Genomic DNA, 19,901 nt, shown 5'->3' with positions numbered 1-19,901 from the left:
TCCTGGCAGTGCTCAGGGGACCATATGGGATGCTGGGAATTGAACCTGGGTCGGCCGCGTGCAAGGCAAACTCCCTACCTGCTGTGCTATCTCTCCAGCCCCTCAGAATTCATTTTTAATTGACAGGGAGTTTCTCTAAAGATGCAGATACAGTGATATAGATAATATAATTACTATACCTATTAAAATCGATCATATTATTTGAAATCTAGCTACTGTTACATGCTTTGGGTTGAATCGAATGGGTTTTTTTTTTTTTACACCAAGTTTGCTACAAGCAGGAGGCAAACAAGAAGCACACATTGCATTTTGTTAAATCTCTTAGCATCATCAGTCCATAAAGATCGTTGCCTTGTTCAGCTTTCCTTTATTCCCTTGCTTGTTGGGGAGACTATTGGTTGAGACTAAAATCTCAACCACCATCTCATACTCTGGATTTGGCTCACTGCTCCCTGGTACCGAATTCGTTTCCTTCATTAGCTCCTCTTATTCCAGGAAATAACTGGAAAGATTAGATCCAGGTTGATTTCCAAGCAGATGTGGGTAAGCGCCTTCAGCGTCTGTGCTTGTTTCCTTAGGGGCAAATTGCAGATAAGAATAATAACTACCTGCTGGGAAATAGCTCAAAGGGGCAGAACATATGCTTTGCATACTTGAGGACCTGAGTATGACCCCCAAGATCATATGCCAATGAGTCCAAGTGGCACCACAAGTCCTATCTTATTGTGTTGGTGTAAATTAGTTAGGGGGCAGGAATATGACCCAAAAGGCTGGAGCACGTGCTTTGCGTGTGGAACCTCAGGTCCCATCTGAGCACTCCTGGGAATGGTTTCTGAGCACTGTGCCAGGAATGACCCCCTACTGGGTGTGACCAAAAAATTAGAAGACAAGACACATAAGATACTAACAATAATTGCCGCTCAGTGTCTCTTTTGCAAACCACAGCACCCAAAAGGAGAGAACAAAAGGGAATGCCCTGCCACAGAGGCAGGGTGGCATGGGGGGGAGGTATGGGGGGTCGGAGGGATACTGGGACCCGTGGTGGTGGAGAATGGGCACTGGTGGAGGGATGTATAACTGGCGATCATTGTATAACTGAAACCCAAGCACAAACATTTGTAAGTCTTCAACTGTACCTCATGGTGTTTCACTAATAAAAATTTTTTAAAAAATTAAAAAAAAAGATACTAACAATATTGCTTGACACCCAATAAATGGCATGGCAATTACTCTCATCTAAGGATAGTCTCCAACTTGAAAGTTGAGGTCAAAGCAGAAAGAAATGACCACTGACATCCTGGAAATGTGGAATAAAAGGAGATCCTGAATTTACAACTCGAAAGCACGAGGCTACCAGAAAAAGAAAGTGAAAGAGTTAGGAAAAAAAATTTCAGAAATGAAGAACACTGGAGCAAAGTGAAAAAGAAAAAAAAAAGAATAGAAGAACTAGAGGGTAAATTTCAGGAAAATCTACTGAAGAATAACAAAACTAAGATAAAAAAAAATGAGAGAGAAAAGATTGATTGATTGATTTTTGAGTCATACCCAGTACTGGTCAGGGCTTATTCCTGGCTCTGCCCTTAGGTAAGCGCCTTAACCACCGTACTCTCCGACACCAAGAAGAAAAATTTTTTTCTTTTTTTTGATTTTTGGGTCACTCGCACCTGGCAGTGCTCAGGGATTACTCTCGCTCTGCACTTAGGTAAGTGCTTTTTAATTCACCATACTATCTCTCTGATCCCAAGAGAGGAAATATTTTTTTTCTATTTTTGGCTTTTTGGGTCACACCCGGTGGTGCTCAGTGGTTACTCCTGGCTCTGCATTCAGGAACTACTCCTGGCAGTGATCAGGGAACCATATGGGATGCGGGGGATTGAACCAGGCTCAGCCACGTGCAAGGCAAACACCCTACCCACTGTACTATTGCTCTGGCCCCAGAATTTTTTCATAAAGGAAATCTTTTACAGAGAAACTATTCCAGAACAGAAGACAGTTTCCTAATTAAATGAAAAAAGACATATGTTACCAGGAAGCTTTAGAACACCAAGGGGCTGGTAGCAGGTAAGAGGCTTAATCATGTACGTGACTGACTTGGCTTTGATCCTCAGCACCCCATTTGGTCTCTGAGCCCCACCAGGTATGATCCCTGAGCACGGAGCCCAGAGTAAACCTTAAGCACAAACAAAACAAAACAAAACAAAAAACCCTAAGCACATCTGGGTATGGCCCCCTGTGAGTTTCCAAGAAAAGGCGTGTGGGCACGAAGGACTTGAGTATTTGGTGACCCAAAACCGTTCCCCTGGCTGGCCCACAGTGATGGATGGATGAAGGATGGGGGAACGGAGAAACAGGGCCCCAGGCTTGGTGGTAGACAGCTTATTTCTCTGTCCCCCCCAAAGTAGTTCGATCTCTCCCCTTACAGCACAATCATGGTCATAGTTTTGGTCGTAGTCCCAGTCACCATAGTTCCATTATCCTAGTCTCTTTGTAGACTTCAAAGTCCTCTGCCCCTCTTATTCTTCACAGCATAGTTATATAGAAATCATGAAGGGTGGGGGTACACATAGGTGGGGTAGAACATTATCATAACAGCAAACAGAGGTAAAGCCACTCCTTCAGGGGAAGTTCTAAGAGATTCACTCAAGGACAAAATCTCATTGGAGGGTCCAGCACTCCAGATCCGCTCAAGGGCAGGATTCCACGCAGGGTGCATTGCTTTCTCATTTCCCCAGCAAGTAATCCATTTAAACAATCATAGTAAATCTACTTCTTATAATATTTCTAGTCGTTTTGTATGAACACAGTAAGAGATAGATTAAGCTTAAAGGTTGGCTCTTCCTGGGGACATCTCGCGATATATTCCAGACCATAGTCCTCAGGCCAGGTTAGTCTTTGCTAAACTCAACAGGGTCCTTATTCGGTTATTTCTTTTGGGGTCATGACTGAATTTGTTCCATGACCATGCTCTTAACTTATTATACTTACGATGCTTAGCTTGTTCCCTTGGGTTGCCAGGGTAGCTTACAGCTAGCTCTGGGTCCATCCAGTCCTTTCATTGGGACCCTTCTTTTGAGGGGTGTAAGGAAGTAAGGGCAACTGAAGCTTATGTCAAGTAAATATGATGGAAGCCCGGGAGTATATATTATTTGGAGTCAATTAACTCCCATGTTACAAAAGCGTAGCGTCAACCGTCTTCCTGTGTCTATACAAAAAGGACATTGCTAAATGAACCATGCAAGTGACGTAAAGGAGAGAGAAAAGCAATATAGGATTATCAGTGCTTGATGCAATTGGGTGGTCCTTAGGGGCACTGTTGTGGGAGTAGCTCAATAAACCTAAGCTCTTTGCAGGAAGAGCAAGGACAAACCAATGTTATCCAACAGCCACTCTCTACACTCGGACGAGCCTCACACATGAAGGAACCAGCAGAGGAACCCAGGTGTGCAGGACCCAGGGCTGAGATGTCCAAGCCTGCTCGGATTGGGACTGGGCCTCCTCCACCCAGATCCCCCATCTTCTAGTAGCTAGGCAGTCACACCCACAAACTGCCTCTGCACCGTGTTATCCCATCAATGGCCAAGAGCCAGAGACTATAAAACCAAGCTCCCAGTTGCGCGCGGCTGCAAGACCTCTTATAATCTAGTTTTTCCTCTAGGAGAACCCGGCAAGCTATCGAGAATATCCTGCCCACGTGGCAGAGCCTGGCAAGCTCCCCGTGACATATTCGATATGCCAAAAACAGTAACAGTAATGGGTCTCATTCCACTGACCCAGAAAGAGCCTCCAATGCGGCTCCGTTGGGAAGGACGAGTAAAGAGAGGCTGCTAAAATATAAGGGCTAGGACAAATGGAGACGTTACTGGCGCCTGCTCGAGCAAATCGACGAATAAGGGGATGGCAGTGGGACAGTGCTATCTTTTACTTAGGATCACTTTGACTTCGAGTTTCAGAGGCAAAGTTCGAGCCTGGGGACCAGGGATGAGAGCTGGGTTTAGTCCCAGTGACCGCAGGCAAAAAAAAAAGGCCTCATATAATTTTTGTGAGGTAGAAACAAGCAAACCAAAAAAACCCTAACATAAAATTTAACACCTTTATTATATACGCATAAATAAATATAATTTTAAATTTTGCTCTATCATAATCATTTTGAAGGGCACAGTACATTAATGTTAATGATATATAGTTGTGTCACCGAATCTCTAGGCCTTTTTTATCTGGCAACACTAAAACTCTATATTTGTTGTTTTTTTTCCCCTATGTTGGAAATCACCATTCTATTTTTTTTTCTTTTTTTTTAAGTATCTTAAGAAATCTCAAATAAATAGAATTGTACAGTATTTATCTTCGGGTTTGTGCAGTGTGCTCACATTTAAGGCTTTTTGCTATGTAGTGCCATGTGGGACTCCGTAACAATGGAGAGTATTGAAAGTTTGATGGAAAAAGCAAGAGCCCCACAGGGTAGGTACATCTTCACTTTAGCAAGTAGGCCTCACTTGTTCCAGTTCTTAGAAGTCTCTGTCTTCGGTTTGCTGCCCTTTGAGTGTGTGAGTGTGGTGGTGTGTTTGTGTGTGGATGGGGGAAGAACGACACATAGGCACTACTCAGGGCCTCACTGAAAATCCACCTTCTTCTCTCTCTTTTTTTTTTAATAATGTAGGAGTCTGTTATTTGTTCAGCCATTGAATTGATTAAGTTGATTGAATTGGGCATGAACTCCACATTACTTCGTTTTTTTTGAATTTTATTGTATCACTGTGAGATAGAGTTACAAAGCTTTGATATTTGAGATTCAGCCATATAATGATGGAACACCCATCCCTCCACCAGTGCACATTCTCCACCACCAATGTCCCCAGTATCCCACCCCCCCACCCCCCCACCCCCCACCACACACATAGAAGTCCTCAACCTGCCTCTATGGCAGACAATTTCCTCAGGACTCTCTCTAATTTGGGGCATCATGTTTTGCTCGAATTTTCCCACCCCCATTCAAGCCTACCTGCCAGGGGAGACACTAGAGAATTTATCATTTTGAATATCATGAGAGCTCGTGTGGCCGTGATTGTAAATGTATATTTCTAGATTGTAAAAATAGTTGGAAATTCACCTTAAGGGAACAAACGGAAAGTAGCCGCTCTCCACTCCCCAGTTGCATTGGGAACTAAGACTATTGGCCCTTGGGTGGTTTTGGAACTCCACAGGGAGAAATGCTGCCTGAGAGGACAGCAATCTGGGCCTCAGAACACTTTCTTGTGGCCCAGCCATTGTGTTGGAAATCCTGGCTGAAACACTTGCTGGGGCACTGACCATGTGACCTTAGACAAGTCTTTTAATTTCTGGGTGCTCCTGTTCCCTTATCTGTAAACTGGGGATAATCATATATTATTACACATGCATATTCCTATACATAGCTATTATGGGGAATAAATTAGTGTGGAATTCTACTAAGAACAGTGCGTAGAATATAATGAACTCAGAGAGAGGTAGCTATTAGGATTGTTATTACTACCACTGAATAAGATTTCTGTAGGCACAACACTTGATATTTTCACGAATACCTGTAACGCAAGAAATGAAAAGTGTAACTACTTTAACTTGTAGTGTTATAACTAGGCTTGCAATGATTAAAATTATTATTGTAAAATGGTCAATTATGCATATTTGACTTTTTCTCTGTACATATCACCTATACGTCAGTCTTTCTGGTTTTCTACTTCAAAACATTGTGTAGGGACCTAAGAGAGCTCAAAAATGGCTAGAGAGAAGCATGCTGGGCCCCCAAGAGCCGAGGCAGGAGCAGGGGAGAGAGGGAGGAAGGGAGAGAGAGAGACAGGGGAAGGGAGGGAGAGGGAGGGAGAAAAGGAGGAAAAGAGAGGAAGGGAAGGAGAGAGGGAGGGAGGGAGAAAGAGGGAGGAAGGGAGAGAGAGGGAGGGAAGGATGGAGGGAGAGAGAGGGAGGGAGGGATGGAGGGAGGGAGAGGGAGGGAGGGGGAGAGAGAACTGTGTCAAATAGGATCCTTTAAAGAGATCGTCTATCAAAGAAGCGGCAATATCCAGGCCCATCTTTTCGAATTAAGCAACTGCTGGCGCAGAATGTAATCCCCGGTTTCAGATATCGCCCTCCAAAGCCTAGCAGCTGTCCCAGAAAATATTCCCAGGAAAAGCTTTTGTTAGTTGTAACGGGACCCGCCCCAGCCCCACTGCCAAGAGCAACAAGGAGCCGCCCTGGCCGCGCATGCGCGGCCCACCCCGCGGGGGGGCGGAGCCTCAGCGCGAGCCCCGCCCCCGCCCCCCCCCCCGCCCCAGCCCCGCGGCCCACAGGGCGGGCGACGCTCCCGCTGCGCACGCGCGACGCTCCCGCCGCGCCATCGCCCCGCCCCCCGCCTGGGCCCCGCCCCCAGACCCGCCCCGGACGAGGCGCGGCGGGCTCGGGAGTCGAGGCCCGGAGGTGAGGCCGGGCGAGGCTGCCCCGTGGGGCCCGCGCCGCGGAGAGCCCCGGAGCCTCGGGCCCGGGCGGGAAGGAGCCCAGAGAGGGCGCGGCGGGACAGGGCACCTCCCCTGGGGCGGGGCCTGGGCCTAGGGCGGGCCCGGCGGCGGCGGGGGGCGGGCCCGGGGGGGCGGGCCCGGCTGGTGGGTCCCGGGACCCGAACCGGGGGCAGAGCCGTGGCCCAGGGGCACCCTGGCACCGGCCGGCTTGCTGGGCCTGACCGCGCCGGGGGGTGGGCACGACGCGGTCAGTGGCCTCCTCGTGGGTCTTTTCATTGGGGGCCTCGCCGACACCCCTGGGGAGAACAGGGGAGGGACCACTGCCCCGTTTTGCAGCAGGGAACATCTGAGGTTCAGATCCGGGAGGGGGTCTTGCCGCATCGGGGACACCCAGGGAGCGGGGGACGGCCGCTTGGTCTCGGGTGCTGGAGCCGAATACCGAGGACCCTCTTCCAAGCGGCTGCTCTGCCTCGCTGTCCGGGGAGGGGGCCGAGCCAGGGGAGGGGGAGGCAGGCCAGGGAGCTGGCAGTGGCCTCGGCGTGCTGGGCTGGCTTTGGCTGTGCTTTGCTCTGCGAGATGACCGCCCCCTCCCTGTGACCGTCCAGTTCAGAGCTGAGACGGATTCTGCAGCCGAGTCATGGACACACCCGCACGGAAGGAAAAATCTAAAGTTAAGGAACCTGTGGTGGGCAGAGTGGAGAAGGCCAAGCAGAAATCCGCCCAGCAGGAGCTGAAGCAAAGACAAAGAGCGGAGGTGAGGGGAGGGAGGGCGGCTCTCTGCACCCCGGGGTGGGCTGGAGGTGATGACAGAACAGAGCAGAGACCCGTGCCAGGCGCCCCGCCTGCCGGCTGGCACAACAGGTGTCCTCCTGGGTGTGTAGACAGGAGGCTGCCGGTGGGGCCGGCCCAGAGCCCCCAGTGCCAGGTTGCAGGCAGCTCCCCAGGCAGTTCTCGGTCTCCAGGATGTTCCTGGAGCAGATTTTGTGATAGGCACCTGACAAAGGGAAGGAAGAAAGGAGAAAGGGGAGAACAGAGATGTTCGGGATTTGGCCAGGAAAGCCAGGGGTCATCGCCAGGAAGGGAAGGCCCACGCTGCACCCGCTCATGCGTTCCTTGTCCTTTCAAGACAGACCATCGGTTTGAGAACGAAGCTTAAATTGGGGCCAGAGACGTAGTACAGTGGGTAAGGCGCCTGGCCCAGGTTACATCCCCAGCGCCACAGATGGTTCTCCCGAGCACCGTCAGGTGTGCCCTCAGAGCCAGTATGCCCTGGGTACCCCCAGGTGTGGCCTCCCAAACCAGAAAGCTTCATCTGCTTCTCTGCCTGTGTTGAGCCACATCCAGCCGTGAGTTTATTTCCGTATTTTTAAAATTAGGGAAAGTTTGTTGGTTCGATTTTTTGAGAAAATTGAATATACAGAAAAAGGGGACATTTTAACAGCCCCAGTACTTAGCACCTGGTTTGATAGTGGTGAACATTTTACATTTGTCTAGAGTCCTTTTTATTTATTTATTTATTTATTTGGACTTTTGTGCCACTTCAGGGTGCTGAGGGTTTACCCCTGGCTCTGTGCTTTGGTGGTGCTCCACTTGCTCCTGGTAGTGCTCAGAGGACCAGATGGGGTGGCAGGGATCGAACTCGGGTCAGCCACGTGCAAGGCAAGCACTTGACCCACTTTACTATCTCTCTAGAATCCTTCTGAAACAAGAAGAACAGAAGTTACCTGCAAAGTTGGGGTCCCCTTTGCCTTCTGTTTTCTGCCCTTTTCCCCTGCCCATCAGCAGCCACTTTTTTTCTTTAACAATAGATGCACTGCACTCACTGTCCTCCTGTTGTTCATCGATTTACTCGAGCGGGCCCAATAACGTCTCCATTGTGAGACTTGTTGTTACTGTGTTTGGCATATCCAATATGTCACGCACGAGTAGCTTGCCAGGCTCTGCCATGCGGGCGAGATACTCTCGGTAGCTTGCCGGGCTCTCCGAGAGGGGTGGAGGAATCGAACTCGGGTTGGCCGGGTTGGCCGTGTTCAGGGCAAACGCCCTCCCCGCTGTGCTATTGCTTCTCGGCCTTTTGGCTAAGATCATGTGTAACAATAGATACCCTTGAACAATATAATGTTCCTCTATACTCATGTTTACATTTAACATTGATAAGAATTCATGTTTTATTTTGCATTTTGCTTATATTTTACAGGGTGAGTGGGAAGCAGGGGGCCGTGTTCAGGGCTTATTCCCTGCTCTGAGGGATCACTCCTGGACAGGGGCCACATGCAGTATTGGGAATCAGACTGGGGTTAACAGCGTGCCAAAGCAAATGCTGTGATGCTTCTACTCTCTGGCATTTTTATCTGCTGCTCTCATGTGAAGGGGCAGGAGCGATAGCACAGTGGTAAGGCGTTTGCCTTGCAAGTGGTTGGCCTGGCCGAGCTGGGTTCGATTCCTTTGCCCCTCTCAGAGAGCCCGGCAAGCTACCGAGAGTATCTTGCCCGCACGGCAAAGCCTGGCAAGCTACCCTCGACGTATTCATTATGCCAAACACAGTAACAACAAGTCTCACAATGGAGATGTCACTGGGCCCCCTCGAGCAAAAATCGATGAACAACAGGAGGACAGCGCTACAGTGCTAATCATGTGAAACACCTTGAACCCAGTGGTGGCTCAGACTTGATTGTCCCATTGGATGGAGTATCAAACTGATGGTTCATACTGGAATGTCACATATCAGCAGAAATGGTTGTTGGGGCTGGAGAGAGAGTTACAGTGTTAGGGCTTTTGTTTAGCAAGTGGCCAACCTGGGTTCGATCCCTGGCATCCCATATGATTGGTCCCCCGAGCATTGCCAGGAGTAATTCCTGAGTGCAAAGCCAGGACTAACCTCTGAGTATTGCCAGTGTGGCCCCAAAACTAAAAAGAAAACAAAACAAATTGTAGCATTGTCATCAGCGTGTTAACATTCGAATATAATAATGCAGGGGACAAAGTGATTATACAGAGGATAAGACCCTTGGCTTGCACACAGCCAATACAGGAACCATATGTGGTGCCAGGATTGAACTTGGGTCTGTACTGTCTCAATGGAGACAGTAACATTTAATAGGTAAATTGAACTGTAAACATAGTAGCACCGTAGCACTGCCCTCCCATCATTCATCAATTTTACTGTTTTTGGCATATTGAATACGTCATGGGTAGCTTGCCAGGCTTTGCCATGAGAGTGAAATACTCGGTAGCTTGCTGGGCTCTCCGAGAGGGGCAGACAAATCGAACGAACCGAGGTCGACCGCGTGCAAGGCAAATGCCCGACCCGCGATGCTATCGCTCTGGCCCAGAAACATAGTAAATTCGTTTAATAGTGTGAAATTAATCCAGGAGAGGAAATCTGCCATTGAATTAATGCCAACCATTTGAAAGCTGTGGACCTGGATTCTAAGAAATTTTCTCTCCTTCACTTCCATCTATGGACCCTGGCCTCCAGATGGTTTTACTCTGTTGCTCTTTGGGGAACATTCTGAGTTCTGAGGACTGTTAGAATAGAAACTGTCTTTTTGCACACACTGTAGAAATGGGTAGTAAGTACAGTATTCATATCCATATTGATGTCCTTCCATTGAGGTTCCAAGGGTTAAATGTATCTGTCTGACTTCAAATCTCAGCTCCTCTGTGCATCCCCCAGTGCATCCCAGTTCTTCCCAAGGGACCCCAACCTCTAACCCTCAGCTTCTCTGTTCCTTCAAGAGAGCCCAGCAGGCTACCAAGAGTATTCCACTCTCATGGCAAAGCCTGGCAAGCTATCCGTGACGTATTCAATATGCCAGAAGCAGTAACGACAAGGAGGCCTGTGTGCGGAGCTGAAGAGTGAGCTGCTGCTGGCAGGGCGCTTGTCTTGAAAATGGCCAGCCCAGGTTCAGTCCCTGGCACCCCATATGGTCCCTCCTGCCCTGCCAGGAGTGATCCTTGAGCAAAGATCCAGGAGTAAGCCCAGAGGACCACCAGATATGCCCAAAAACAAAGGGAAAAAAGGAAAAGATCCTTATAAAAGCAACAGGTCTGTTTCGTGTGATACTTTTTTTTTTTTTTTGCTTTTTGGGTCACACCTGGCTATGCACAGGGGTCACTCCTGGCTCTGCACTCAGGAGTCACTCCTGGCGGTGCTCAGGGGACCATATGGGATGCTGGGAATCGAACCTGGGTCGGCCGCGTGCAAGGCAGATGCCCTACCCACTTGTGCTATCTCTCCAGCCCCACTTTTTTTTTTTTATAAGAAGAGTTGGGCTCATCATGCTGTAAGTCCATATATTTATTTTTTTATCAAAGGTAGCTACATAGAGAATGGACCAATGGTAGATAAATGGAGGGAAGTACAGAAGTAGCTCATGAAGTCTTTTTTTTTTTTTCTGCCTTTTGGCTCACATCTGACGTGTCCAGGGGTTACTCCTGACTCTGCACTCAAGAATTACTCCTGGGGGGCTGGAGCGATAGCACAGCGGGTAGGGCATTTGCCTTGCACGTGGCCGCCCCGGGTTCAATTCCCAGCATCCCATATGGTCCCCTGAGCACCGCCAGAAGTGACTCCTGAGTGCAGAGCCAGGAGTAACCCCTGTGCATCGCCAGGTGTGACCCAAAAAGCAAAAAATAAAAAATAAAAATTAAAAAAAAAAAAGAATTACTCCTGGTGGTGCTCGGGGAACCATATGGGATGCCAGGGCTCGAACCTGGCTCGGCTGTGTGCAATGCAAACACCCTACCTGCTGTGTTATCATTCCAACTCCTCGTGTGAAACTCTTAGCACCATGCCTGACACAGAGAAATGCCTCGGTCCCTGGCAGTGGTGGTTGAGTCACTGAGCTGCTCAGCCCATTGTTCTTCTACTGTGCAGGCCCCAGGCTGAACACCTGGCTCTGTGTGTGTGTGTGTGTGTGTGTGTGTGTGTGTGTGTGTGTGTGTGTTGCCTGGCTGAAATACAGTGTGGATTTGCCTTGTAGTAGCAGGTGGCACTTGGTGAGCGCTTCAGGATCCACCTGCTCCCGCGTGTCTACCTCAGCCTGACATCATGGCTTTGAAGTGGGAACTGCAATCGCTTCCATTTTATTTTTTCTTATTTTTTGGGGTAGCGGAGGGTCACACTTAGTGGTGCTCAGGGACTGTTTCTGAGTCTGTGCTCAGGGAACCTTATAGGAGGCTGTAGATTGGAACCAGGGTCAGTGGGACGCAAGGCTGCCGTAACTTCTGTACTATCTCTCCTGCCCATCATTGCATTTTACCCTTTGGGAGTCCTTCTGAAATAAGTTAGGAAGGTAGCAAATATATGCTTGGTGCGGCAGAAGATAGTATCCTCCTTTGTTTGTATTTGGCATCAAAGGGGCTCAGGGGCCTCCAGGGCTTTAGCCACAGATGCTCAGGGGTCCATATTGTGCTGAGTGAGTTCAGAGATCCCAGACCACCGAGCTAGCTCCCCATCAGCATTTTTCTCACTTTAAAGTAGTGTGACCGGGGCTGGAGCAATAGCACAGTGGGTAGGGTGTTTGCCTTGCACGGGGCCGACCTGGGTTCGATTCCCAGCATCCCATATGGTCCCCTGAGCACTGCCAGGGGTAATTCCTGAGTGCAGAGCCAGGAGTAACCCCTGTGCATCGCCGGGTGTGACCCTAAAAGCAAAAAATTTTAAAAATAATAAAAAAAATAAAGTAATGTGACCCAGGGGGCTGGAGCAATAGCACAGCGGGTAGGGCATTTGCCTTGCACGGGGCCGACCTGGGTTCGATTCCCAGCATCCCATATGGTCTTCCGAGCACCGCCAGGAGTGATTCCTGAGTGCAGAGCCAGGAGTAACCCCTGAGCATCGCCGGGTGCGACCCCAAAAAGCAAAAACAAAAAAAAAAGGAATGTGACCCGAACCAAAGTCACAGAGGAGCAGGATTGGTTCAGACCTGTTCTGATAATCTGCCTTTTCCTCCTGCTTTGCCTTGCTATTTTCTGTGTTGCCCTTGGCTGGCATGTAATCTCCTAAAATAGGAATGTGACAAGACCTCCCCCGTGGGGAGGAAGACACAGTTTCCATTCAGTTCTGCAAAGATGCCACCTTGTAGAAAACCGGGCCTGAAGGACAGGTGTGGGGACAGATGGCTGCAGAAGGCGCATTTGGCACTCAGAGCAGCACTTGACACGCTGGTGTTCCTTCCTCCCTGAAAGTCAGCTGCTGTGGCTCGGCCTGGCCACCTGACCCATTTTCAGGCTCTTCTTCCTCTGCTTATTTCATAGGCCCTTTGCTCCTGCCATCCTGCCTTCTCGACCCCCAGGGCTCCAGGGAGCTACCTGATCTCCCTCTCGGCACTTGCTTGCTTGTGGCCAACCCAGATTCCATCCCAGTATTGCCGAGGAATGACCCCTGAGCACCATTAGGAGAGACTCCTGAGCACAGAGACAGAAGTAGTCTTTCAGCACTCCTGGTGAAGCCCAAACGCCCACCCCACACCCCCACCAGGGAAAAGTCTCTCTCAGTAGTAGGTTTATTCCAGATGCTCATCAAGGCAGGAAGGAAAGAAGCAGGGGCTTTTGTTTTTGTTCCTTGGGGGCCATGCCCTGTAGCACTCAGGGGCTCTTCCTGGCTCTGTGCTCCTGGGTGATGCTCAGGGGACCATGTGTAATTTTGGTCTGGGGGCCACACCTACCAGTTCCTCAGGGGCTACTCCGGGCTTGGTGTTCTGGGTACCATGTGGTGTGGGGGGATCAGACACCCTGCGTGCCGAGCAGGGACCTCCAGCCCACTTGAGCTCAACCACTTGAATCACTTCATCACTGGCATGTTTTATGAGAATCAGAACTTTTATCTCTTTTGGGGGCAAAGCCAGCAGTGCTTAGGACTTATTCCCGGCTCTGTGCTCAGGGATCACTTCTGGTGGGGTTTGGGGGACCAGTGGGGTGTCAGGGATCAAACCGGGGTTGGGCACATGCAAGTCAAGAGCCCTTCCTGCTGTACAATCACTCCCGGCCATTTCTTTTTTATTTGTGTGTGTATGTGTGTGTGTGTGTATTTGGGGTCATACCCAGCAATGCTCAGGGGTTACTCCTGGCTTTGTGCTCAGGATTCACTCCTGGTAGGCTTGGGGAACCATATGGAATGCCGGGGGACAAACTCAGCTGCGTGCAAGGCAAGGGCTTACCTACTGTGCTCTGGCCCCCAAGTCTTATTTGAGTCACCATGATGTACCCTGCTGTCAGTGATAGTGTTTCATGCAGTCTGAGACCCATCGCAGTCTTGTTGACACTCTGTTCCACACTTAGTAGCTGTTTCATCCATTCCTGCTTATAGTTGGCGTTTTTTTTCTTATTTCTTCGTTTTTCATGTTGTCTCTTCTATCAAGTTCGATTCCCCTTAATTTTCTTCAAGAAATTGAAGAGATTTATGATTTCTTTATGGATCACTGACTACTGCAGTTAGGTGGATATCCCACCTTCTTGTGTTGTATTTCATTTTGATTGAGATGATTGACAGCTGCGTTAACATAACTCTCTGAGGCATATGTTTTGCTGCCTCTCCAGAGCTGACCCTGGGAAGCCGAGATTCTTTGAGCATGATTCAACAGACTTTTCTTGCTTTCTCAGCTCCCCAGCCGCAGCCCTCTGGTATCCTTCGTAATGGCATAGCCGGGGTTTCGAGAATGACCCAGTACTTATCCATTATGGAACCATAATACCCACCTCTCCCTGCCCAGTCACCTGTCATGTCCCTCACCACTCTGTACATTTCAGACTCACAGATTTTTTTTTGGGGGGGGGGCGGGGAAGGGCGCTGGGCCATACGTGGCAGGGATCAGGGGACCATATGTGGTATCTGAGATCAAACCTGGTTGGCCACGTGCAAGGCAAACGCCCTGCCCAGTGTACTCTTTATCCAGGCCCCCGCAGGATTTTTTGTAGTTGGCCACCTGCCTCACTGCTTTTCTCCTGACTGTCCACGGGAAGGAAAGGAATAGCCCCTACCCCTGCCTCCCTGGCACAGCGCCGCATCTTCAGATGACCCGGCCATGGAGTCTGCGATACACACGCAGCTGCCTGGGGCTGACCTGTCTCTTCCCCCTTCAGATCTACGCCCTCAACAGAGTGATGACGGAGCTGGAGCAGCAGCAGTTCGACGAGTTCTGTAAGCAGATGCAGCCACCCGGAGAGTGAGATCGCGGGCCTCAAGGGCCAAGCGACAGTGTCCCAGAGGCTTTTTGGGGAAGCACACTCCCAGTTTTAAACTGCAAACGATCATTCGGAGCCTTACCGAACTAGACGTGAAGACATGGACATTATTCCTAAAACCGGATCAGTCTGAACTCGTTTGTCACTTCTGCTACCGTGATGTCTCCGAATTGGCCGAGTGCTCACTGAAAAGACTTGTTTTACTCTAAGATGGTCGATTTTTTTAAAGAAACATTTTTGTTATTGGAGGGGGGGAAAAAAATCAGTGTCTCTTGTGAAATTAAATCTCTAAAAATACAAATAAAATTAGTCAAATGTTCATTTGCTCATTTTTGTTTAAGTGTGCCTCGTTCTAGGAAGAAACGTCGAAGAGAAAACAAACGGCACGTCCAGGGAAAGGCTCCTGGTTGGCTGGGGCATCGGCTGCGCACTCAGATCGCGACACTCCATTCTCCCAAGAGGTTCCACAGGCATGGCTGGGTGTGGCCCCCAAACCAAGTATGTGGGGTAGGTTATAAAAGTTAGGAAAGGGGGGCTGGAGCGATAGCACAGCGGGTAGGGCGTTTGCCTTGCACGCAGCCAACACGGCCAACACAGGTTCGATTCCCAGCACCCCAGATGGTCCCCCGAGCACCGCCAGGAGCAATTCCTGAGTGCATGAGCCAGGAGTGACCCCTGAGCATCGCTGGGTGTGACCCGAAAAGCAAAAAAAAAAATAAAGTTTAAAAAAAAAGTTAGGAAAGGAGGAAGGACTGCTTCCAGTTTTCCTTCTCCTTGGGGCAAAAGCACTCAGACCTACAAGATCCTCAAGGTCACCACATGTGAAAACCTGGGCCCCAGGAATCACTGCTGAGCCACTACTTGGGGTTAGTGGCTTAAAGCTAGGGCTCTGCTCACCTTTTCCTTCCTGATGAATGTAGATGGCTAGTAGCAGGTTGGCACCAACAGGGAGGTGACCATGCCATGGCACTTTACCGGGCTGAGAAATGAATTTACGATGGAAGATTTGGACTGTATCTTCCCCACCCAGCTACCTCTGCTCTGTAGGTGGGGGTATGTTAAGCTGCAGGTTTGCCCTCCACTTTACAGATGGGTCACTTTAATTTGGGGCAGAAGGAGAGCTTTTTTTTGCAGGGGAGTGGTGCTCAAACCTGGCGTAGCTCAGGGCTTACTCCTGGCTCTGCACTCAGGAGTCACTCCTGGTGGTGCTCAGGGGACCATATCGGATGCTGGAAATTGCACCCAGGTTGGTCCCATGCAAGACAAGTGCTTTACCCACTGTGCTATCTTCTCTGGCCCTAGAGTATATTCTTTCAGGGTATTTTATTTTCAGATGTTTCTCAGGAGCAGGGGGAAGGAGGATGCCGGCAGAAGCAGACCTGCGGGACTGAGAGCAAACCTTCCCTTATTCTCCCCGGCTGGCGATACCAGTATTTTCCTCCAGACTGCTGGAAGCATCTCAGGTCATCCCTACTCTGTTTCCCGCTGTGTGGCTTCATTGCTGTGGCTTATTTTAGGAATAAACCACCTGGGCGCAGTGTAAGAAACTTGTGACTGCGGCAGAGAAGGTGTAGCTTGGTAGCCCAGGTTATGATTAAGGGGAATCTACATACATTATCTCATAAATGGTAATTAGGTTTTGTAGTGTCCTGCTCTTGAGTGGGGATTTGGGGGCTTTGTTTGGGGAGGAGATGGGGATGTGTGGGGTGAGGTATCATTACATACCTAAGGAACCCTTCTGGCATGCTGGAAAAGTACTGATTCTACTACACTGGCTAAGCTATCAGTCTCAGAGCCTCAATTTTCTCAATATAATGAAATAATTTCTCCTTTCGGTCATTCACATGTCGAGAAATAAATGAAATGATGTATATAATAGACATGGGGGACATATTACTTGTCTTTCTGACCACCTAGTTTCATGGGAAATATTTCAAATGTCAGGTAATCCAGTAATACAAGAACAGTGGTAGAAAAGACTTATTTTTGCCTGGCAACTTTTCACATGAACATGTATCAGCCCTGGATATATTCTGTCCTAGAGAAAGACTTTCCTGCAGATGGTTGTAAAGTCAGTATAATTACCACCAGGGGCAGGAGAGGTAGCTTAGGGGTAAGGTGCTGGAGTCAGAGAGATAGTACAGTGGGGAGGAGGGACTTTTCCTTACATGTGGCGAACCAGCGGTCAATCCCAGATGTGTCTAAACACACACGCCCCCGCCCCACATAATATTCTTTTAGAAGTTTTTATATATATATATATATAACAATATATATAACTATATGGGCTGGAGCGATAGCACAGCAGGTAGGGCGTTCGCCTTACAAGCGGCCAACATGGCCGACCCGAGTTCGATTCCTCCGCCCCTCTCGGAGAGCCCGGCAAGCTACCGAGAGTATTCGATATGCCAGACACAGTAACAACAAAGTCTCCAATGGAGACGTTACTGGGCCCGCTCGAGCAAATCGAATATTAAATGTAATCAAATATTGTAAACTACTTTATAAACCTTAAACCTTCTGGAGCGATAGCACAGCGGGTAGGGCGTTTGCCTTACAAGCAGCCAACATGGCCGACCCGAGTTCGATTCCTCCGCCCCTCTCGGAGAGCCCGGCAAGCTACCGAGAGTATTCGGTATGCCAGACACAGTAACAACAAAGTCTCCAATGGAGACGTTACTGGGCCCGCTCAAGCAAATTGACGATCAACAGGAGGGCCTTTGCCTTTATATTTATATATAATATATATATATATATATACATACACACCTATAAATGTGTGTATTGAGATGTTACCGTGGCTTGTGGTTAAAAAAAATATATTGGGGCCACAGCAGGTTAGGGGTAAGGGTGTTTGTCTTGCAGACAGTGAATGGGATTCAGTCCCCTTCACCCCATATGGTCCCCAGGCACCACCACCAGCAGTGATCCCTGAGTGCAGAGCCAGGAGTAAGCCCTGGCACAACTGATGTGGTCCAAATGCAAAATAAAACAAAGACTAAGATATGAAAAAAAAAAATCTCAAAAAATTGAGATTATCAGAGAATGCCTGAACCAGAACAATACTGGCTCGTCGTTTTCGTTCTCTTTTTTGGTTTGTTTTATGGGCCATGCCTGGCAATGCTCAGGGGTTACTCCTGGCTCTGTGCCCAAGAATCACTCCTGGCAGTGCTCAGGGGATCAACTGGGATGCTGGTGATCAAACCCGGGTCAGCTGCATCTAAGGCAAATGCCATACCTGCTGTACTATTGCCTCGGACCCCCCCCTTTTTTTTTTCACATTTTGCAAAAGAAAACTGTCAGCTTTTATCTGAGACCAGGATCCAGAGATCTTCATGTCCACGCATGAAATAACTGGGGCTCCTTATAAACATAGTCATGAAACTAGCAACACCCAGTTTCTCTGCGGTGAGCCACACCCAATTTCTCAGCAGTAAGAAAAGATGTTTCTGTTTGTTTTGGGGCCACACCCGCTGTGCTCAAGACTTACTCCTGGCTCTGTGCTCAGGCAGATGGTGGGGCTGGGGGTGGAGTGGGGACACCATATGTGGTGCCAGGGATTACGCCTGATTCAGCTGTGTGTACGACAGGCGCCTTACCAGCCGTACTCTCTGGCCTTAACAGGACATATTTTTTAAAGTCCGGCATCAAAAAATTCATGACTGCACTGACTTTGGAATCGGGTCACCTGGTTGATTCAGGTGCATTAGTTAGGTCAGTGAATCTCCCACATCTGATGTCTGGCCTCCTTTCCTCTTTGTTCTCTGAAAACTGAGAATCCCCAACACTTTTGCTTTTGTTGTATATGTTAACCTACAGCTGGTTTTTATTACTTTAAATAAACTGATACATATTTGGGGAGGGGAGTTTGTACCACACCTGGAGGTGCTAAGGGACTAACTTTCAGCTCTGTGCAGCGGGGGTCACTCGCAGCAGTGCTTGGTTGGGGACCAAAGCCAGGTACCCAGCAGGCAGAGCATGTGCACCAGTCCTTTGAGCTAATGCCCTGGCCCTGATAAGCATCACTGACTCACGATCACGATCATCCTGATCATCCTGTTGTTCGTTGATTGCCTCGAGCAGGCCCCAGTAACGTCTCCTTCGTCCTAGCCCTGAGGTTTTTTTTTTTTTTTTTTTTTTGCTTTTTGGGTCACACCCAGCGATGCTCAGGGGTTATTCCTGGCTCTGCACTCAGGAATTATTCATGGCGGTGCTTGGGGAACCATATGGGATGCCGGGGACTGAACCCAGGTCGGCCACGTGCAAGGCAAACGCCCTACCTGCTGTGCCATCACTCCGGCCCCAGCCCTGAGATTTTAAAGTAACATATTCAAGGCTCTTTCAGGGTTAGGAGAATGAGACCCATCATTGTTACTGGTATTTGGCATACTGGGTACACCACGGGGAGTTTGCCAGACTCTGCCGTGTGGGCAGGTTACATTCGGTAGCCTGCCAGGTTGTCCAAAGAATGAGATCATAAGATGTCGCGGCCACGCGCTTCCAGGAGCTGGGTTTTATAGTCATTGACTCTTCTTGTCATAATAGAATTTTTTTGGCGGGGGGATCGCACTCGGCGATGCACAGGGGTTACTCCTGGCTATGCACTCAAGAATTACTCCTGGTGGTACTCAGGGGACAATATGGGATGCTGGGAATCAAACTGGAGTTGGCTGTATGAAAGGCAAACGCCCTACCCGCTGTGCTATCACTCCAGCCCCACATCATCATAGAAATTTTTTAAAAAATTTTCAAAAATGTTAGTTCATTTAAGGGCTGAACCAATAGCACAGCGTTTGCCTTGCATGCGGCCGAACCGGGTTCGACTTTTCCACCCCTCTCGGAGAGCCCAGCAAGCTACCGAGAGTATCCTGTCCGCACGGCAAAGCCTGGCAAGCTCCCCGTGACGTGTTCGATATGCCTAAAACAGTAATGAGAAGTCTCACAATGGAGATGTTACTGGTCCCCACTTGAGCAATTGATGAACAAAGGGAGGACAGTGCTACAGTTCATTTAAAGATAGAGGAGGGAGCACCAAATAAAGGGTGTTGGGAAGATCCGCCCAGGATGGGAGATGCATGCTGAAAGTAAACTATGGACTGAACACGATTGTCACTCAATTCCTCTTTTGCAAACCACAGCACCCAAAAATAGAGAGAAAAAGGAAAAGGGAATGCCCTGCCACAGAGGCAGGGTGGGATGGGAGGGATGGGGGGGTGGGAGGGATTCTGG

At 49.1% G+C, this 19,901-nt stretch overlaps 1 protein-coding gene across 1 annotated transcript in view; it reads right to left on the bottom strand.

The window, feature by feature from the left end:
- Nucleotides 1-19,901, bottom strand: part of ZNF691 (zinc finger protein 691) — a 132,117-nt gene that overhangs the window by 50,893 nt on the left and 61,323 nt on the right. The gene's annotated exons all lie outside the window — the stretch shown is intronic.

This window comes from Sorex fumeus, unplaced genomic scaffold (assembly GCF_029834395.1).
Source record: "Sorex fumeus unplaced genomic scaffold, SorFum_2.1 ptg000047l, whole genome shotgun sequence".
NCBI lineage: Eukaryota > Metazoa > Chordata > Mammalia > Eulipotyphla > Soricidae > Sorex > Sorex fumeus.
The sequence above is the reverse complement of the archived record's forward strand: the minus strand, read 5'-3'. Positions and strand labels throughout refer to the sequence as shown.